The following is a 23,130-nucleotide window of genomic DNA, read 5'->3' as shown; positions in this document are numbered from 1 at the left end:
CTCTCTCTCTTTCTATTTTATTTTCGATTTTTCTTGTTTTGGCACCTAGGTCCTCACTCGACCTAGCGTTTAGCTCTGCGACTTCGAGACTCGTTCTTAAGTCGTAGTGTTTAAAAGTGCCCACTCACTGATTCCTTCTTTTCGAGTGATTTAGTGATAGAAACTTTCGTGGTTGCTCGAGGTGCCGAGGAAAGAAAGAGAGACGTGCTGCGAGGGGAGACGAGCGTTGCAACTTTCCAAAAGCTTCTACAAGGTTCAAGCTTCAAGAAAGGTTAGTAAACTTCTAGCTCATATTGGTTTTTATTTACATGTACATGCTCTTGTCTAGGTTAGTAAAAACTAGTTTTACTTAAAAAGAAAATTTTTAAAATTCCGCCGCTTAACGAAGCGTTAAACTTTTTCTTAAACCCTAGATCGATTCCAACACGGCCGCCACTCGCCCTCCCGGGCTCGGCCTCCACTCGCCCTCCCGGGCTCGGCCTCCACTCGCCCTCCCGGGCTCGGCCTCCACTCACCCTCCCGGGCTCGGCCTCCACTCGCCCTCCCGGGCTCAGCCTCCACTCGCCCTCCCGGGATCGGCCTCCACTCAACCTCCCGGGCTCGACCTCTACTCGCCCTCCCGGGGCTCGGCCTCCACTCACCCCCCCGGGCTCGACCTACACTCGCCCCCTCAAACTCTACTCGGCCAAAGGGGTCCTCCAAACACCCATTGGCCGCCTATAAATACAAGGGCCCCTCCCTTGGTCCAGGTAATCCGAATTTGAGTACTGAAACGCTGTCGAACTTGTAACGCGCTCGTTTCTCTCAAGTCTCGGCCTCTAAACACCTAAACCCTCTATATCCACCTTAATCCTACTAATGTTGAGCGTCCGAGAGGTAAACAGAGGCAATCCCTTTGTTTCCCCTTTGTAGTTCATCGTTACCTTCTCTTGCAGGACCAATGACGGACGAGGAAAACACCATTCACAGCTAAGGGAAGACTCGGGATACCGAGTCCGACACGCTTGAGCTCGAACGCGATCACTTGGTCCGGCCTTGGGTCGAACCGTTTGGGGCTCCTAAGTAGTTGTCCGATAACGAGCGACAACAGTATCCTCGGCCATTGGCCGGCCCTAGGGCCAGCCTCGGCCAATGGCCCCCCAAATTTCCCCGGCCATTGACCGGCCCTAGGGCCAGCCTCGGCCAATGGCCGGCCTAAGTATCCTCGGCCATTGGTCGGCCCTAGGGCCAGCCTCGGCCAATGGCCGGCCCAAATATCCTCGGCCATTGGCCGGCCCAAGGGCCAGCCTCGGCCAATGGCCGAGCCAAGCTATCCTCTGCCAAGGGGTTGCTCAAAACGCCCCCTGGCTGCCTATAAATACCGGGGGTCCCTCCCCTGGTCCAGGTAATCCGAATTTGAGTACTGAAATGCTGTCGAACTCGTAACTCGCTCGTTTCTCTCAAGTCTCGGCCTCTAAACACTTAAACCCTCTATATCCACCTCAATCCTACTAATGTTGAGCGTCGGAGAGGTAAACAGAGGCAACCCCTCTGTTTCCCCTTTGTAGTTCACACCTCTTCTCTTATCTTTTCAGGTGCTTGGACGAGATAGACATCACCAACAGCTAAGGGACGACTTGGGATACCAAGTCTGACACGCTCGAGCCGAAGTGAGACCACTTGGTCCGGCCTTGGGTCTATCCTCTTTGGGCTCCTAAATAGTTGTCCGAAAACGAGCGATAACATTTTTGCGCTAGAAGGTGGGGATCTCCCAACCTTGGTGACGCTCTCCCCTCAATTCCTATGTCTTACAACATCTACGACTCTCGAAAGATGAGTCACATTCCCGTTAACTAGAGCCAGCCCCAAGACCCGGTGAACAACCCTGAGGCCGCGCTCCGAGAGGACACGGCTCGGAGGCTCGCAGAGCTCCTAGACCGTCCCGGCGTCGATGGCACGCTCATCGCCAACATCCTCGGCTACGACGTCGAGGATAGGTCCGCCCGAGACGACTCCGACCCCGACTATGTAGGGAAGTCGAGGACCGACGAGGCAACCCCAAGCCTCGCCCATTCATGGCCCAAGAGGTCGAAGGGCGCTTTGGCCGGACCGTCGCACCCGATGTGACAACAGGCACGGCCACACTCCCGGGGACTCACCCCCTCGGTGTCAAGAGGCGGCCGGACACGGCCCCTTGCCGAGGAGAGAGCGGCCCTAGTGGACGATGGGGCCGATAGCCGAAGCGCTCGCCGGACAGTCCGGCCGAGGACGACCTCGCCCCGCCGAGCGGCGAGCATGGACCTTAGAGAGCGCCTGACGGTGCAGAGAAACTCCCAAGGGGAGGATCTCCGCCAAAGGCTCAACTCTCGGAGGGACGCGCTCCCCGCCACGACTCTTGGCCGACCTCAGGCTAATGCCGAGGACTAAGCGTCCAACCAGCACCAACAAGCGACTCCCGCGGTCCCGGCAGTCAGCCATGCTAACGGGCTCGACATGGTGACGATGATTCAAAGCCTCCAGAATCAGATCATCGAGATGAGGAAATCGGGGAGGCAAAGGCCGTATGGAGGGATCGAGGAGTCATACTCTCCCTTCACCGCTCAAATCCTCGCGCAACCTTGAGTGGGGAACTTCAAATTGCCGTCTATTCCTCATTATGATGGACGGACGGACCCGAACTTCCACATCCAGCACTACGAGACGTGGATGACGATGCAAGGATAGTCGGATACCACCCTCTGTCAAGCCTTCAGCCTGACCCTTATGGGGTCGGGATTTGAGTGGTTCCGGAGTTTGAGACCGGGAAGCATCCCGTCTTTCCGGGCCTTGCGAGAGGCTTTCCTTGCTTGTTTCGCCACACTCGTGGCGCAAAAGAAGTCGAAGACCTACCTCCTGTCTATCGGCAGGGGAGAGACGAGACTTTGAGACAATACCTCGCGCGCTTCACCGAGGAGTCTCACAAGGTCGAAGGGTAAGGACGCCATCACGGCGATCACTGAGGGGGCTCGCACGAGCGACTTCCTCAAATCTATTATCGAAAAGGTCCCACGTGATATGGCGGAGCTGATGTCAAGAGCCCGCACCTACATGAGGATCGAGGACTACCTCGACGGCCGAGACGGCCGGAAGTCTGGGGGACAAAGCGGTTGTCGCCATGACGATCAAGACGGAGATCGTCCCGACCCTCGAAAGAGGAGGAACAAGGGAAGCCAGGCCCCTAACATTCGTTCCCTCCCTGGGCCGAGGCCCCCGCACGTCGATAGCTTCCGAAAGTTTTCGGCGTTAAACCCCCTGAACACTCCGCAAGAGCGGATCCTAGCTCTACACCGCGACAAGCTAGGAAGCCCCGCTCCACTCACAAAGGATCCCGCAAAGAGGGATCGAAGCAAGTTCTGTGAATACCACCAAGATCATGGGCATCTGACGTCTGAATGTTAGCAGCTCAAGCGTTAGATCGAGGCCCTAATTCAAGATGAGAAATTGAAAGAATACTTCCTTAGAACGATCGGGACGGCCGCGGTGCACGGAGAGCGCCCACGGCAAGAGAGGAAAGGTCCGACGACGGCGACCGTTACGGACCGAGCGGTAATCGAAGAACCGGAGAGCTCACAGATGCACGTCGTGGGCTCAATCATGGGTGGCCCGGAGTTCGGAGACTCGAGCACGCAAAGGAAGAAGTACGTGCGAGAAGTTTCCCAAGGGAAAATAGTGCACTACATCAACCACACATACGAGGCTCCTCCCCCAGCCCCATTCGAGTCCATGTTCTTCACCGGCCAAGAGGAGTTGCGGGTTCTCCACCCACACAACGACGCGATAATTGTCTCGGCTCCGGTCGCCAACAACCTCGTCCGAAGGATATTAATCGATAACGGTAGCTCCGCCGACATAATCTTCAAGTCAGCGCTTGACAGGATGAAACTATCCGGGATGAGATTGACCCCGATCTCGACCCCACTCTTCGGCTTCTCCGGGGAGAGGGTCATGACGGAGGGCACCATCGACCTCCCGGTCACCTTCGGGACACCGGGGGGGATCGAGGTCACCCACATCGTGTCGTTCCTTGTTGTGGACCAGCCCTCGGCATACAACATCATCATCGGCCGCCCGACCCTTAATCGGTTGAAGGCCATTACGTCCACCTACCACTTGATGATGAAGTTCCCGACTGATAAGGGAATTGCCATAATGTTGGGAGACCAATCAAGAATGTGCTATATCCAAGGGGTGGACGGGAAAGGAAAAGGAAAGATGGTGAGCACCATCTTCCAGCTCGGGGACAAGCTCCCATGCAAGATAGAGGAAAGAGGCACCTTCAGAGAACTGGACTAGAGGGACGATGTCGAGCGTCGAAAGGTGGAGACACCGGACGACCTCGTTCCCGTCGTGTTGGACGACGCCAAGCTTGACCAAGTAGTCAAGGTAGGCGCCCAACTCCCGTCCGAAATCCGACTCCAGCTTGCCACCTTCCTCTGTGAGTTCAAAGACGTCTTCGTGTGGACACACGCCGACATACCAGGGATCGACCCCGAGATAATGGTTCACCGTCTCAGCGACGACAAGAGAGTGGCCGAGCGCGTTCAACCAAGACGGGCATTCAACGGGGAGAGGTACCAAGCCATTGGTGAAGAAGTTGACAAACTTCTCGCCGCCAACTTCATCAGGGAGGTGGAATACTCCAAATGGGTGTCCAATGTGGTGATGGTCAAGACGCCGAAGGGGAAGTGGCGGATTTGTATCGATTACAAAGATCTCAACAAGGCCTGCCCGAAAGACAGCATTCGTCTCCCGAGGATCGAGCAACTTGTGGACGCCACGGTGGGCCACGAGTTGCTGAGCTTCATGGACGCCTACTCAGGCTACAATCAGATCCGCATGCACGAGCCGGATAAGATCAAGACCACCTTTGTTACGAACCGCGGACTCTACTGCTACAATGTCATGTCTTTCGGCCTAAAAAACGCGGGAGCAACGTATCAAAGGTTGGTGAACCGAATGTTCGCCAATCAAATTGGCAAAACTATGGAAGTCTACGTGGACGATATGCTTGTCAAAAGCCGCAAGGCCCACGGCCCCTCATGGATGACGCCACTCGTAGAATATCTCAAACGAGGAGTCGTCCCCGAAGACAAAGAAGAGGCCAGAAGGCTGAGAAGCTTGGTGCCAAAATATACAATGAGGGAGGACAACTTGTTCAAGGGATGATACTCCATGCCCCTTCTCTGGTGCCTGACCGAAGTCGAGGCAAAGAAAGCGCTCCGCGAGGTGCACGAAGGCGTGTGCGGAAACCATGCCGCCGGACAATCTTTGGCACTGAAACTACTAAGACTCGGATATTTTTGGCCGACCTTGAAAAAGGACTCCCATGAATGGGCCAAAAAATGCGACAAATGCAAAAGATTCGCCCATATCCCACGCCAAGCGCCGGCCCCGTTGTTCCTCGACCCTTCACGAAATGTGGAATCGATCTCATCGGTGAGCTGCCTGCGGCCCCGAGACAATACAAGCACGCAATCGTGGCTATCGATTATTTCACGAAGTGGGTAGAGGCCGAACCGTTGGCAAAGATCATCGAGGCAAACACGACGAGCTTCATCTGGAAGAACATTGTTTGCCGCTTCGGGATCCCCGCGTCGATTTTGACCGACAACGGAAAGCAGTTCGACAACGCGCGCCTCCGGGACATGTGCGAACAATTCGGCATTAGCAAGACTTTCTCTTCTCCCCGCCATCCACAGGCCAACGGTCAAGTCGAGGGGGTCAACAAGACAATCAAGGAGAACCTGAAGAAGAAGCTGGAAGAAAAAAAGGGGGCTTGGGCCGACGAGCTCCCCATGGTCTTGTGGGCGTACCTAACCACCGCGCGAAATGCGACCGGCGAAACCCCTTTCTCTCTCGCATTCGGCGTTGAGGCCGTGGTACCTATCGAGACCAAGCTCCCAACCTTGCACATCGAGGAGTATGAAGAAGCCGCCAATGACGACGCAATCATGCTAGAGCTGGACCTCATAGACAAGAAGAGGGCGGACGCACTCTCCCGCCCTGTCGCGCAGAAGAGAAAGGTCGAGAAGTACTACAATTCCAAGGTCAAGCTGCGGAAGTTCGCCGACGGAAGCCTCGTCCTTAGAAGGGTGTTCCAAAATACCAAGGTGCAAGGGGCGGGAGTCCTGGGCCCCACCAGGGAAGGCCCGTACCGTGTGCACCGAGCCATCCACAACGGCACGTGTGAGCTCGAGAACCTAGAAGGACTCGTATTCACGCACCTGTGGAACGCAGAACACCTGCGACAATACTACCAGTAGATGCCCGTTCCCGATTGCCCTATGTATTGTTATTTTCATCTTATTTTCGATTTTAGCAAAAGATAATTTCGAGTTTCAAATAAAGCCAATGGCTTGGGAATGTAATTTTTAACTATTTCGGCACGATAATTGAATTACATTTCACTTCGAAACCTTTATCCTATAGTATTATAATTTCTAGTCTCCTCTACGAGTACACAAGAAACTCGGGGGGCTAATGAGGATAACAGGTACACATTTTTCGTTTTTCGCGCGACGCACTCGCGCGACCCCACATTTCGCGCGCCGAGAGGTAGCGAAACATCAACAAGTCGGATCCGCGCACCGGACCTCCGACCCACACATCCTTTGTGCGACGCACTCGCACAGCTCCATGTTTCACGCACCGAAAGGTAACGAAATGCCAACAAATCGGATCCGTGCACCGGACCTCTGATCCTCGCACGACTCGATGCCCCACGTACCGATAGGTAGCTGGGCGTCGGCCGATCACGGCCGCGCACCGGACCGTCGATCCTGGCAGCTGAAGCCCAAAACGCGATAAGCGTACTGATAGGTATCGCACTCGCTGGGAACCACGCTCGCCTCAAGCCCATTCCGGCACGCAACACACACGCCGATAGGTAGCGTACGCACCGGAAGGTGGGCGCGATAGCCACTCAGCTCGCACGCCGAACGACAAAAAATCGCATCCGCCCGACGAACCTGGTCTAGCCAGCGTCCGCAGAGAACCTCGCGGCCAGGTGCGGCAATAACCCATGCGAATCGGTTATGCTAGATATAGTAAACCGAGGATCGTAGGACACGCACTAATCGGGTTGCGCAAATCGATTACGCTAAGCATAGTAAATCGAGAAAATAAGACGCATAATACGAAAGAAAACAGTGTCGCATAAAACAACTCAACAAAAAAGAATACGGAAGTACGACGAATATCCAACAAGGAAAAAACATAACAAGTATCCAAAAGTGAACACAATGCAAGCGCTAAACAAGTGCACGAAAAACCAAAGTAAAATTGGCTACTCTGAGCCGAAGTTGATCTGCTCCTCATCATCCTCGGGGCAAGGGACGCCTGATCCATCGGTAGCTTCTCCGTCAAGCAGGCGGTTCGTCGATTGGGCAGCCTCCGTGGGGACTTGGGTACGCAGATCGTCCACCTATGGCTCATCGTCCAGAGGAGGGAACATAGCGTCAAAAAAGGAAAAGGTGGTCCCGAGAGATGCGTTCTCCTTTGCGGTCGCGTCTCGAACCCGTATGGCCACTTCGTAACGAGCCACCTCCAACGCGAGGTCCCAATCGTCCTCCAGGTCCGTCTTGGATCTCACGGCATCGTCTTTCTCCTCGACGAGGGTCTGCACCTCCACCAGCAAAGAATTCCTCTCCCTCTCGGCCTTGACCCGGGAGATCTCGCTCGCTGATAGTCGAGCGTGGACGATGTTCAACTCCTCGTCTCGGCTCGAGAGTGCCGCCTGGAGCTTCTTCATCTCCCCCAAGAAGGTGTCGGCCGCTTATTCTGCCTTCTCCCGAGACGCCTGCTCGGCTTTGAACAGTCAATAGATGAGCCTTGTGTTTACAAGTTAATACACGAAGGCAAAGTTGTGTTTCTGGTACTATATGTCGATGATATACTACTCATTGGTAATGACGTGGGTAAGTTATATGAGGTTAAGGTCTGGCTAGCAAAGCAATTCGATATGAAGGATCTAGGAGAAGCCGCGTACATTCTGGGAATCCAAATCTTTCGAGATAGGAAAAACCGGACCCTGTCGCTCTCTCAAGCATCTTATATTGATAAGGTGATGGATCGCTTCTCGATGCAAGACTGCAAGAGGGGTCAAACACCCTTTAGGCATGGAGTTTCACTCTCTAAGGACCAGTCTCCCAAGACTGCACAAGAGATTGAAGACATGAGGAAGATTTCTTACGCCTCTGCCGTAGGAAGCCTCATGTATGCTATGCTTTGCACTAGACCTGATATATGTTTCGCCGTTGGCGTAGTTAGCCGTTTCCAATCCAACCCTGGACCCGAGCACTGGATTGCTGTTAAACATGTTCTTAAGTATCTTCGAAGAACTAGGAACTTGATGCTTACATACGCAGGTACTGACCTGACTATGACGGGATATACCGACTCCGATTTTCAAGCGGATAAGGATTCCAGGAAATCCACATCAGGATCTGTGTTCATCCTTAATGGTGGAGCTGTTGTGTGGAGAAGTATTAAGCAATCTTGCATTGCTGACTCCACAATGGAAGCAGAATATGTGGCTGCTTGTGAAGCATCCAAAGAGGCTGTATGGCTTAGAAAATTCCTGAAGTATTTGGAAGTTGTTCCAAACGTCGACGAGCCCATGACCCTTTATTGTGATAATAGTGGGGCTGTCGCTAACTCAAAGGAACCTAGAAGCCATAAGCGCTCTAAGCATATTGAGAGGAAATACCATTTGATTCGAGAGATCGTGCAGCGCGGAGACGTGGAAGTGAAGAAGATCTCAACGGTGGACAACCTAGCAGATCCATTCACCAAGGCCCTAGCGAACAAGGTCTTCGACCAACATCGTGAGGGATTAGGCATGAAAGACTACACACATCTTCTTTGAGTCAAGTGGGAGTTTGTTGTCAATGGTGCCCACAAGAAGAGTTGTAATCTTTATTTTGAACATTTGATGTAATAAAGTCTCATGAAGACTCTTGCTTGTAATTGCCTATTCATTCATTAATAAAGTTGAAACATTCATTCAATCTTCCTTGTCTGAAGCTTTATGATAAAACCATAGTCTTTTAGTCCATAAACAAACTAAACAACTTACGAAGAGACAAATGTAGATTTGCATGAACAAACTCTTCGTAGTTTGCTTAAAACGATATATTCGCAATCTTAGGGTCAAAGGACTATTGACCTCAGTATGATTGTTAGAAGAATCTATGATGTCTGGTTATGAGGCATTGAGAGTTGGGGACTCTATAGTTCTTCTAGGTATCTTCCGAAGGTACTGAATTGACCAGTGCACTTCTAGAGACAATATAAGAACAAACCATTTAACCTCTTATGTCTCGAAGTCACTATGTATGAATTGCGTCATGCTTACCTTAATCCTGAAATGAGACATGGCATTTCACACCTTAGTATTCTCATTTGAGAAAGTCAAAGTTCGGACTCACTATGTGATTTCGAACAAGGCCTATTGGTGAAGTACTAAGTTGTGAGTCTGTCATGAGTAACTTTGTGAAGTTCTCATAGATATGGAATTCATGTACAAGATTGCTGAAATGCAATGTATGTCACCTCATGCTTTGTTCCTTGGAGTGAGAATAAATGAACTGGCCAGTGTCCAAATTGAGTCTTGACTCTTTTGGATGAAACAATGTGACTTGTTAGCTCCTCGTCAATACATTGTTTCTAACTTATTCACAAGCGACAAAGGAGTTGAGGAAATAACAGCTAGAAGGGTAAAATGGTAATTTAGTAAATCCCGACTAGCTGATGACATTCATGAAGGGTAAACATAGATAATATTCAGTGGATCCGCTCATTATAATTAGGTCGAATTCTTGAGTAGAAAACAAATTCATTTGAACCGAGAGATTTTCAGTGTCAGCTCTTTAGTGGAGTCAGTTGGCATTAAGCTAAACTTGGAAAAGGTTTGTGAACTTTTGAGTCCAAGTGTTTAGCTCAAGCTTTGTTCATTTGGGTCCATGAGGTCACTGTTACGAATCACATCGATAGGAATTGTTAAACTGGAAGCTAAGTCAAAACAAGAACGAAAATTGTCGAAAGGGTTTTTTTGTCTTTTGAGACATAAGGATGAAATGGATGTCAATAAATTTTGACATGTTCATTTGATGACTTAATGTCACTCGGCCATAATATGATTAATTGGGCCTTGTGAATTAATTTCGTTTCATAAGAATTTTATTGAAAATTCTTAATGGGCTTTTCTCATATTGTTATGAACAAATGAAGAAGCTTCTAGAAGCTCCTTCTAGATGAGGATAGGCGCCCAAGTACCCATGGAAAAGAGAGATTATTTTGTGCATAAATGTATCAAGATACTTGCCAAAAGAAAAAGAGGAAACAAATCTGCTCTACGAGGAAAGTAGATGTTCGGCCAAACAAGCCAAGAGAAAGTCAAAGGCAAGGCATGGAATAAAAGAGGAAACTAATCCCTTGGGGATGTGTTTGATGTAGGCGCCCATTTAGGGGATTTGGGCAATAAAAGATTGCTCAAAAAGGCTTGGAAAATAAGAGGAAACTACTTCCTTCCAAGGCCAACCCCTCTCCTATAAATAGGGCCCTCATTCCTCTCATTCCATTCATTCATCCAAGTTTAAGAGATTTGAGAGACTCTCTCTCTAGAACTTGTGGCCGAAATCCTCTCTCTCTCTCTAGTTTATTTTCGATTTTTTCTTGTCTTGGCACCTAGGTCCTCACTCGACCTAGTGTTTAGCTCTACGACTTCGAGACTCGTTCTTAAGTCGTAGTGTTTAAAAGTGCCCACTCACTGATTCCTTCTTTTCGAGTGATTTAGTGATAGAAACTTTCGTGGTTGCTCGAGGTGCCGAGGAAAGAAAGAGAGACGTGCTGCGAGGGGAGACGAGCGTTGCAAACTTTCCACAAGCTTCTTCAAAGTTCAAGCTTCAAGAAAGGTTAGTAAACTTCTAGCTCATATTGGTTTTTAATTACATGTACTTGCACTTGTCTAGGTTAGTAAAAACTGTTTTACTTGTAAGAGAAAATTTTTAAAATTCCGCCGCTTACCGAAGCGTTAATTATTTTCTTAAACCCTAGATCGATTCCAACAACGAGCGAACGAATCATACCTTTCGAGTGTCGCTGATTCCATGTTGGAAGTGCTCAAGGTCGCTCGTCGTCAGCAGACCCTTGAAATCTCGCAGAGAGGTTTCAAGGATCCCTCGGCAGCACTGGTGCCTCAGCGCCGCCGCCTCCGCTAGGAGCATCGAATCCATGCTATCCGACGCCGCCGACGTATGGGCACGCTTATGGCCGGAGGGTGAACCGAAGGAGGTCGACGACGACCGTCTCCTGTTGCAAGAGATCGCCTCGTTCCTCACCTGCGTTGGCGATCCCCCACGACGAGCCTCGACTCGGGAACGAGCCACGGCCGCAGGATCGGTGGTAGGTTCCACCCTCGGTACTCACGCGCGCGACCGATGACGAGCCATGGTACCTACAAAGGAGAAAAGACGTCAGTCAGTTAGAACACAGCAGTATGTATAAGACAACAAAATGTGCGATAACACTGAAGCATATATATGACTAGTACCTCCCACGTTTCGAAATTCTTTTTTATTGTCGTTTGAAACTTTTTGTATTTCATTTATGATTGTGCTTGTTCTAGGAACAAGCCCTTGTATTTTTTGTTTTGTCAACGCGCAAATTGTGGAATTCGTAGAGGAAGGGGCGGACGAACCCCCCGCCTCTGATTCGGGATCCTCCGCAACCTCCGCGCCGAGACCAGGGCGTTGAGGAGCTTCGTCGCCAGGCAGGAACCACCCAGTTCTCGCCACTAGGTCTGGGGACTCAAAGAGCGATCCTTGCCTCCTCGAGTCCGGGACCGCCCTGATCACCGCTACAAGTTCGGGGTCCTCGGCGTCCCCAACGATGGGAAAGTCGATCGCGGGTCCAAACGTCTAGGGTGCCGCCCCGAAAGCTGACTCAGACAACCACACCCAGGGATATCGGTTCTTCGAGGCAACCTTGGTAACAATGGAGATGCGTTTCCGAGGACACGCCAGGTAGAAGCCCGGTTTCCCCGGAACCCCGCCAACAACCACGAGGTCTTGAATGTCACCTGCAGTGACCGCCCTCCTCTTTGCTCGATAGACCATCATATGGCACGCCGCGACCACTCGGTAGAAGGATGGGGACATCTGTGACGCGTGCACCCCCAATCGGATCAACAGCTCCTGGATCACTGGCTGAAAGGGTAACCGTCGCCCTCCGCGGAGACTTGCCTCGTGAATGGCGGCGTACCCCTTTTTGTGGGCGAGTCGGGAGGTCATTGGGCAGCGGTCGCAGGATCGATATGGATAACGGGATGTCAAAGCGTTTCCTCAAGCCTAGGAAACTGGCAAGCGAAAGCGAGCTAGGTATATCGACGCCCGAGCAGTCCAGGTCGCCTCGGATCACAGATCCCTCGATCAGGAAGGCCAAGGCTCGTGACTCCTCTTGCGCAGTCGTAGTGACGGTGGAAATCGGTGTTGCGCGGTGACTCGACGATTCGCCCGAGCATTCGACGTCGGAAGCGGTTCTCAGCTCGGTGAGTCCTTCGCGGCGGTCGCCCGGACCGGCCGACCGACCCCTTGCGCGCGCGCCCGGCCCGGCGGGCCTTGTCCCCCCTGTGGCCGGCCCAGCAGTGGGCCCGTCGTCGGCCCTCGGCCCTAGGCCCGGCAGGCAGCCCTCGCCAAAGCCCATCTCGTCCAGGTCTCCTTGGTGCGCGTTGGGCTTTGGGCCGACCAGGCTCCCCCCTTGGATGGTGACCGGCCCCGGGCCAGTTGGGTAGCCCAAGCCCAGCCCATCATGGGTTACGGTTTGTGGGAGGCTTGGGCCAGCCACCACTTGTCTCCCGGAGCCGACTCCCCCACTGGCGGCGTCACCCGCCTCCGGAGGCCCTGTTACCGGTCGTTTTCAGGACACCGAAAATTCAAAAACGATTCAAGGCCGGCTGGGCTTTGCCGGCCGGAAGCCCAACGGGCCCTGGCCCACTAGGCTCGAGCGCCCTGACGTACCCTCGCTCCGGCCTCCCGGTCCGCGCGCGCACTCTTGCGCGCCCTGGCCTCCCGTCCTGCGCACACCTCGGCCGAGTGTCTTTGCCACCTCGGCCACCTCGGCCGAGCGTCTTTGCCACTTCGGCCACCTCGGCCGAACGTCTTTGCAACCTCGGCCACCTCGGCCGAGCGTCTTTGCCACTTCGGCCACCTCGGCCGAGCGTCTTTGCCACTTCGGCCACCTCGGCCGAGCGTCTTTGCCACCTCGGCCACCTCGGCCGAATGCTCTCGGTCACCTCGGCCACCTCGGCCGAGCGTCTTTGCCACTTCGGCCACCTCGACCGAGCATCTTTGCCACCTTGGCCACCTCGGCCGAATGCCCTTGGCCACCTCGGCCGAATGCCCTTGGCCACCTCGGCCACCTCAGCCGAGTGTCCTTACCACCTCGGCCGAGCAGCTTTGCCACCTCGGCCACCTCGGCCGATCGTCTTCGCCACCTCGGCCGAGTGTCCTTACCACCTCGATCGAGCACGTCGGCCACCTCGGCCGAGCATTCTTGCCACCTCGGCCGGGCACGCCCACTGCCGGGAACGCCGCGCCCGGCACGCCCCGCGCCCGTCCAGGCGGCATGTCCCGCGCGCCCTGCGCCGTCTTGGGCGTGAGGCCCCGCGCGCCCTGCGCCCTCTTGGGCGTAGAACCTCGCGCGCCTCACTCCCGGCCACCCGGTGGGCCTCAAGGGGCCGGCCCAAGGCCTCTCTCCACACACTACTACAAATGTTGGATTATACAACCAACTTTCTACAACGCTTAACATAAGAGTTGTAGAAACTAGGGATTCTACAACGCTTAACATAAGCGTTGTAGAAACATAGTGTTTCTACAACGCTTATGGCTAAGCGTTGTAGAATCTCAATGTTTCTACAACGCTTATGCATAAGCGTTGTAGGATATGATAATTTCTAGAACGCTTAAAGCTAAGCGTTGTAGAAGTACATAAATTTCAGATTTTCCACAACGTTTAAACTATCCGTTGTAGAATCCTCGCCGCGGCACCACGTGATTTATGCCTCGGCGAGAACTTTCTACAACGCTTTGTAAAAGTGTTGTAGAAGGATGGGTCTCGCCGCGGCACAATTTAAACATCGCCGCGGCGACTCTTTCTACAACGCTTGTTACAAGCGTTGTAGATTCATGTCGCCGCGGCGATAACTATTTCTCGCCGCGGCGAGATAATTTCGCCGCGGCTAGAAATATCCTCCGCCGCGGCGAGGTGGATACCGTGGCCAAGCAGTTTTTTAAGAAACTGTCTCGCCGCGGCGAGGGAGGAATCTCGCCGCGGCGACCCGTTCCTACAACGGATATTATAACCGTTGTAGGAACGTCTCGCCGCGGCGAAGACATATTTTCGCCGCGGCGAGAATTTTTAGGTTTTCACTATAAAAGGCCGTTTTCAGTTTTTTTTCTCATTTTTTCCAATACCCACACACGAGACAACCATTTTTGGCCGCTTCTCTCTAGTTTTTTTCTTTCAAAATCCCTCGCCACGTCCTCGCCGCCCCAAAATCTCGCCGTCGCCTTGTCCTCGCCGCCAACTCTCTCTCGCCTTGTCCTCGCCGTCACTTTTCTCTCGCCGAGTCCTCACCGTGCTTCCTCTCGCGCCTCTCTCTCTCTCTCTCTTGCCGCGTCATTGTAAGGTATGATTTTAAAAGTTTTTTAAGGTGTATATTGATTTAATTTGGTGTTGTTGATAGGGATTTCTTGTTGTTTACCCGAATTGCATATAGTTTGATTTTTTGAATTCACAAATTTAGGGTTTTGTTTGATTTTCTCTTATTAGAACAAGAAATTAGGGTTTGGGTTAGTGGAATTTGAATGAGTGAATTTAGGTTAGTGGAATTTGAATGAGTGAATTTGAATGAGAATTTGAGTTAAATTGAAATGTCCGGATTGTGTTTGACATATTGTTACATAGGTTAGTGGTTAAAATGGTTATGTATATTAATGTTGAGATTGAATTGTTTATGAATTGGTGATTGATCGAATTGTTCATGAATTTGTGATTGGTCGAATTGTTTATGAATTATTTGTGATTGTTGGAATTGTTTTAATTTGTCATGTACTTAAATATATATTCTTGGAATTGATATATAATTTGTTCTATGTTAATTGTAGAATTGTTTATGATTATGTTTTGTAGGAGCTTGAAAATGCCTCGAACTAAAAACACGGCCTCCAAGGCTCCGAGCTCTTCCAGAGGTCAGAGTAAAGTAAAAAGCAAGCGACCTCGTCAACAGTCTCCCGAAGAGGAATACAACTCGAGTATCTTTACTAGCAAGGTCGCAGAGGAACGCTACGACAAAATCTTGCCGCGTAACATTATCCATGAGAGAGGATTCAATGTAAGCAATACGTCGGATATAGGAAAGCAAATCCGCAATAGCATAGTTGGTCATGATTGGGGGAGGTATTGTGCTGTACCCGAGTTCGATTCGAACGTCAACTTCGTGTACGAATTCTACGCAAACTTACCGGACTCCCAAGGTGATGTTGTGACGGTCCGTGGGAAACGGGTCGATATGAGTATCGAAGCTATCAACGATCTTCTTGGGACCCCAGATGTGCCTTTCAAGAACGAGGGCTATCGAGAATGGCTAAGAAGTTGCAGCCATGAGGAGATGTCACGGGTGTTGTGCATTCCGGGAGAGGATTGGGTCACTGAAAAAGGAAAAAGGGTACTCAAGCGTGACCAACTCACCAGGATCGCTAAAGCGTGGATTTACTTTGTTTGCGCTTGTCTCTATCCAATCAAGCACTTCACCACTCTCGACGAGGATCGTATCCAGGTGTTGTTCTGCATTGTTAAAGGCCTTTCCATTAACGTCGGTCGATTCATCTATAATTGGATGAAGAAACTCGACTATACTAATGAACGACACGGTTTGCCATATCCGGCGATCATTACCGGCCTTTGTACAAATGCGGGGGTACCACGCTCGAAAAGGGATACGATACACAGTTCAATGGGGCCTATTACGGATTCCATTATCGAGCGGTACAAGATTAGGGAGGATCCACAAGCGGAGGAAGAGGGTGAAGAGGGGGAAGCGGAGCCCCTATTGCGCTTACCAGCGCCTCCGGTAATCGACCCCGCCACCATCGACTACATTGCTCATTGCTCCAACTATCTCGTCGGCGGGTTCCAACACACGCAACAGTACATGCAGCAACAAGCGGAGTATGGCGCCTCTCACATCAATCAGTTGAACGATCTCTACTCTCGGTGGGACATCAACCAAGAGAATCAGGTGTTATTTCCTCCATATCCTCAGTACTTCGACTATCCGTACGCACCACCACAGTGGCCACCGCATATGGCACCTCCTCAATATCCGGCGAACCCACCACCACCACCACCGAATGACGAGTAAATTTCAAGAACCAACAACACCAACTCTTCCATATAAATTTCAAACTCTTTTTAAATTTAAGTTTCAGTTTAAGACTCGCTTGGTGTGTTTTATTTGTGTGTTTGAGACTCGTTTGGTTTGTTTTATTTGTGTGTTTGAGACTCATTTGGTTTGTTTTATTTATTGTAGAAATTTTAATTGAATGATCATTTTTAGTTGGAGAATTGGTTAAATATTGCAAAAAAGTGAATGAGTACCTGGTAGAGTGCTTCTTCGCCGCGGCTAGGTACCTTTCTCGCCGCGGCGTGACTATTCTCGCCGCGGCACAGTATATTTTCCGCCGCGGCGAGTGATCTACGCCACGGCTAAAATATCACCTCGCCGCGGCGAGAGTTTGATTTTTTTTATACCGAGAGTCTGTATTTTTAAAGAACTTGTCTCGCCGCGGCGAGTTGATATTCCCGCCGCGGCGTAATGACCTCGCCGCGGCATGGAATATACGTTGCCGCGGCGAGGTTTCTACAACGCTTTATTTAAGCGTTGTAGAAGTGTCCTCGCCGCGGCACGATTTGTATTTCGCCGCGGCGAGAAATTGATTTTTTTATACCGAGAGTCTGTGTTTTTTAAGAACTTGTCTCGCCGCGGCGAGTTGATATTCCCGCCGCGGCGTAATTACCTCGCCGCGGCATGGAATATACGTTGCCGCGGCGAGGTTTCTACAACAGTTTAGTTCGGCCAGGCGAGGCGAGCTGATGAGCTCAGCCGGGCGAGGCGAGCTGATGAGCTCGGCCGGGCGAGGCGAGCTGATGAGCTCGGCCAGGCGAGGCGAGCTGGTGAGCTCGGCCGGGCGAGGCGAGCTGACGAGCTCGGCCAGGCGACGCGAGCTGGTGAGCTCGGCCGGGCGAGGCAAACTCACGAGCTCGACAGGGCGAGGCGAGCTGACGAGCTCGGCCAAGCGAGGCGAGTCAAGACATTGTATCGCCGCGGCGAGGTAATATTCCCGCCGCGGCGGGATACCCTCTCCGCGGCATGTAATATACGTTGCCGCGGCGAGGGTTCTACAACGCCTGTTTAAGCGTTGTAGAAGGGTCCTCGCCGCGGCAGGATTTATATGTCGCCGCGGCGAGATTTTCATTTTTTTATACCGAGAGTCTGTGTTTTTTAAGATCTAGTCTCGCCGCGGCGAGGTAATATTCCCGCCGCGGCGTGATATCCTCGCCGCGGCATGGAATATACGTTGCCGCGGCGAGGTTTCTACAACGCTTGTTTAAGCGTTGTAGAAGGGTCCTCGCCGCGGCAGGATTTGTATTTCGCCGCGGCGAGATGATCCTGCCACGGCGAGAGTTGTACTCAGCCGCGGCGATGTCGGAGAAATGTAATGTTAATGTAAATGACATTGTATAGAGAAATTTTGAATGGAAAATAACGTTGTCTACAGGAGAATAACATCAAATCCAAAATGAAAATACATTATCTAAATGTTCAATATTAAACAAAAATAGGATCTATATCCTTACGAAGTAGATGTGAAACATCGTCATTATCAAGATCATCCACCTCTTGATCAATTGGCGGTAATCCTGATGTGAACGGAGGAATGCTGGACATGTCTTCGTCTTCTTCTTCGTTACCGTTTCTCGCTTTCATATGAACCACTAACGATAACTCAGGATTTGCTGGATCCGAAACATAAAACACTTGACTTGCTTGCGAAGCCAAAATAAATGAATCATTCTCGTAGCCAATCCGTCTAAAGTCGACAATTGTAACTCCGTCATTATCAACTTTAACGTGATTATTGTCTGCCCATTTGCACTGGAATAATGCGACTCGCAACCCGCAATAATCAAGTTCCCAAATATCTTCAATGTATCCGTAATACTTCATAAAAGCATGTTTTGGATTCTTATCTTTTGCCGACGAAACATGTAAAGCTTCCGCAAACAATGTAACACCACTATTTTGTACGGGATGCTTATTGTCTCGTTCCTTTGTGTAAAATGTAAAACCATTAACAGACCAAGCAGTGTACCTTGTAACCATTGAGGAAGGCCCGCCAGATAGTTTACTCAACGTAGATGAATGTCCTGCCTCTTTAAATAGCGTTTTCCAAGCCAGTTTTGAAACAAACGGTTGTGCTCTTCTTGCAACCATTTTTCATTTCTACCCTTCTTTGGATTATTCACTCTCAACTCATTCAAATGAATATCAACAAATGGCTTGACCTCGGAAACGTTGTGTAGCACATGGAGACTTGCTTGCTCCCATTCTTTTCGGTTGACGATCGAATAAGTACCTATAATGATACAAATACTTAAAAATAATGTTCATATATAATTTAAATAAACAAATAAAGTGTTAAAAAATACCTTTAGATAGAGGTTTTGAATCAAAATTGGTATTCTTGGGTAACCCAATTTCGTCTGTTTTAGCTAAATACTCAGAACAAAACTCAACCGACTCTTCTGCTATGTAATTTTCAACTATGCTTCCTTCCGGCCTATTGTAGTTCTTCACGTAGCTTTTCAACACTTTCATATAACGTTCGATTGGATACATCCACCGTAAAAATACGGGCCCTCCTAATTTCACTTCACGTACCAAGTGGACGGTTAAGTGGATCATTATGTCGAAAAACGAAGGTGGAAAGATCTTTTCGAGCAAGCACAGAGTTTTCACCAATTCTGACTGCATTAAATCCAATCGAGTTGGATCGATGACCTTCGAGCAAATCGAGTTAAAGAATACACATATCTTTGATATTGCAAACCTCACATCTTTTGGCACAATTCCTCGGAAAGCAAGAGGCAACATTTGTTGTAGCAGCACATGACAGTCGTGCGTCTTCATTCCAGTAAGCCTCAAATCTTTCAAAGACACGAACCTCTTATAGTTTGACGAATGACCTTCGGGGACTTTAATAGAAGCAAACCAGTTACACAATTTCTTCTTCTCCTTTCGATCTAGAGTGTACATTGCCGGTGGTAATTTTGTTTTTTTCCCACCCCCCTCCTCGGGATGCAAAATGCTTCTTATATTCATCTCTTTGAGATCCAATCATGATTGTATTCCGTCTTTCGATTTATTTGGATCATCAAGAAGTGTACCAATAAGCGATTCGCAAACATTTTTCTCGATGTGCATAACATCCAGACAATGCCGGACGTAGTGTGTCTTCCAATAAGGAAGGTCGTAGAAAATCGATTTCTTCTTCCAAGGATTCTCTTTGAACGATTCTTTAGTACTAGCACTCCGCTTTCTTTTCCCAAGCACTTCATTGACGTTTTTAACCATCTCATAGACATCTTCACCAGACAAAATTCTAGGAGGGGGTCGTTCTTCTGAATTTCCATCAAACGCTTGTTTCAATCTTCTATACGAGTGATCTCTTGGTAAGAATCTTCTATGACCCAGAAAAACAGTTTTCTTACCATGCTTCAAACGGATGGAAGATGTGTCTTTCATGCAAATCGGACAACCAATCGAGCATTTCACAGAGTATCCTGACAAGTTTCCATAGGCCGGAAAATCGTTAATAGTCCACATTAACATTGCCCTTAAGTTGAACGAATCTCCACGGTAAGCGTCTTTAACTTCCATCCCTTTCTCCCATAACATCTTCAAATCATCGACCAACGGTGCCAAATAGACATCAATATCATTTCCTGGTTGATTTGGTCCTGAAATCAAAAGCGTTAACATCAAGAACTTTCTCTTCATACATAGCCTTGGAGGGAGATTGTAGTTCACAAGTATAACCGGCCAAACACTGTATTTACTGCTCATCATGCTGAACGGGTTCATTCCATCAGAAGCTAAACCAAGGTGCAAATTTCGAGTATCAACACTGAAATCCTTATACTCTAAATCGAATGATTTCCACTGTGCAGCATCAGCAGGATGTCTCAACATACCATCATCGATACGCTTTTCGGAGTGCCAAACCATGTTCTTCGCGTGTTTGACACTATTAAACATTCGACGAAAGCGCGACATTGGAGGAATGTACCAAAACGACTGAAATATATTTAATGAAAATCAGTAATAAATAATGAATATGAGCTACATGTATTTCCTAATCAAGTGATGAAAATGTACGTACCTTAACTGGAACTCCTTTAACCCCGTTACATGGAATTTTACCCTTCTTCCACCGTGACTCTTTGCACGTCGGACATTCATCTAGATCTTCATACTCGTGTCTATATAAAACACAATCATTTGGGCACGCATGGAATTTCTCGTACTTCATGCCTAATTTACCCAAAGTCTTATTTGCTTCATACATACTTAAAGGTACTTTATTGTCTTTCGGAAATGCATCTTTCAGTGTTTCCAACAATAGAGTAAAACTAGTGTTTGTCCGACCCCCCGACGCCTTCAAATGAAATAATGTAACTAAAAATGACAACTTCGAATAGCTTGTACACCCTTCATATAATGGTATCTCCGCATCATTCATCATGGACTCAAACAATTCCGGTCGCTCAACAAAATCGTCCTCCAAATCATTCATCATTCCGCACATATCATCAATATCATCTTCAACATCATCCTCATTTGCCGTAGAACGAAAAACCTCACCATGGTAGAACCATCTTTGATACGAGGTCATTATTCCATATGCAAACAAATGGGTCCGAACGACATCAATCGAAAAATGTCTATGATTTCCACATTTAATACAAGGACAACGAATAGATTTCAAATCTACCATGTTCTCTCTAGCAAAATCACAAAACTCATCTACACCTTTCCGATATATCTCATTCAATCTATTCTCCCACATCCACTTCCTCATATTCATAGAAAAACCCTAATTATACAAAAAATTACCAATTGATCTAATTAGTAAACTATCAAGAGAACAACAATTAGAAGAAGTTAAAGAAGAACTTACAAGATTTGAATGTGTAGATGAGACTAGTAAACGAGGACGCTCTAGAATGAGTAGAAAATGTACTGGAAATATTTTTTCGAGTGAGGTTATGAGAGAGTTCAAAGGGAAAAAGACCAGAAATGAGAATTTATATCACCAGTCTCGTGTCACTCGCCGCGGCGAACTTTCTACTTCGCCGCGGCGAGACATTCTACAACGCTTACCATAAGCGTTGTAGAATGTCCTCGCCGCGGCAAAAATATGCGTTCGCCGCGGCGAGGTACAAATCCCGCCGCGGCAGGAGTCCTGCGCCGCGGCGGGAACAAGTCGTCGCCGCGGCGAAAAACTTACCGAGAGCACCATGTTCCAGACATATACTCTCGCCGCGGCATCATACAATTCCCGCCGCGGCGAATGTATTCCTCGCCGCGGCGGGAATTAGCCTTCGCCGCGGCGAGGTTTCTACAACGCTTATTTAAGCGTTGTAGAAAGGTCTCGCCGCGGCCGAAATTGTATATTGCCGCGGCGAGGACATCTAGGGTTACCTCGCCGCGGCGATGCCACATTTTCGCCGCGACGAGACGTTTCTGGGTAACTCTCGCCGCAGCGAGAATTTGGTTTCGCCGCGGCGAGGATCCTACAACGCTTATTCTAAGCGTTGTAGAATCATCTCGCCGCGGCGAGAAATACACTTCGCCGCGGCGAGATCCTACAACGCTTAGAATAAGCGTTGTAGGAGCGTTAAAAAATCTAAAATTTTCAAATTTTTTTAACTACCCGCGCCCATTCATATCTATACTTAGCGTTTTTTTTTCCCTCTCATTTCTCATTCTCATTTCTTCTCATCTCCACTACTATCTCTCTCGTCCTTCTCTCTCTCCGCCCGTCCCTCTCTCTCTCCGCCACTCTCTCTCTCTCGGCCCCTTTCTCTCTCTCCGTCCCTCACTTCGCTGAACTACCGCGCCCTCCCGCGCGTTCTCTCCGACCCTCAACTCCCTCTCCTCGCCGTGCGCCGCACCCACGCCGCCCTCTCGCTGAGCCCCCTCTCTCACCTCGCCGTGCGCCCACGCCGCCCTCCCTCGCCGCGCGCCCTCACCTTGCTCGTGCCCACCCTCGCCGCGCGCCCTCACCTCGCCTCACCACCTTCTCTTCGCCGCCCTTGTGCTCGTCCAACTCCGGGTAATGTTTTTGAACATTTTTACATGAACTTATGTAGTGTGAATTCGATATTGATTTGAAATTAGGAGATATTGTATTGGATTTGAGTTTATTGAATTGAAGTTTGATATTGATTTGATTTGAGAAATATATTTGATAGTAGATTGAATTGGGATTGAAATTGTGTTTTTGTTTAGAATCGGATTGGATTTGAGTTTATATTGTGATTGGAGTTGAGTTTATATTTGATTTTTGTTACATTTGAGTTGAAATTTTGATAACATTTGAGTTGAAAATTGAAATTATGATTTGAATTTTGTTTATTCGATTCAATGTCGTCCACTACTACTACTTCTAGCGGTAGTGGTAAAAGAAAAATTAGAAGACAACTAGCGCTTAACTCCGATGAACAAGGAAAACGAAGAAACACTCTTATGGGTCGGGTTAATAAGGCTAAAACACTTGGTAAAAAATCCCGGTACAATTTGATGATAAAGGGCAACCAATCGGTAAAGAGGGTGATGAGTTGTCGAGTTACTTTGGCGTGTTAGCAAGAGAACACGTTCCACTTTCGATGCGTGATTGGAGATGTAAAGACAACGCCCAAATTAAAGAACGGATTTGGAACGTGTTGTCGGTCCGTCTCGAACCGACGAGAACTAAGGCATCGCTT

Source organism: Urtica dioica, chromosome 4 (genome assembly GCF_054948205.1).
Source record: "Urtica dioica subsp. dioica isolate 48M chromosome 4, U.dioica_male_clone48M_v1_H2, whole genome shotgun sequence".
In the NCBI taxonomy this organism is placed as follows: Eukaryota; Viridiplantae; Streptophyta; class Magnoliopsida; order Rosales; family Urticaceae; genus Urtica; species Urtica dioica.
The sequence above is the reverse complement of the archived record's forward strand: the minus strand, read 5'-3'. Positions refer to the sequence as shown.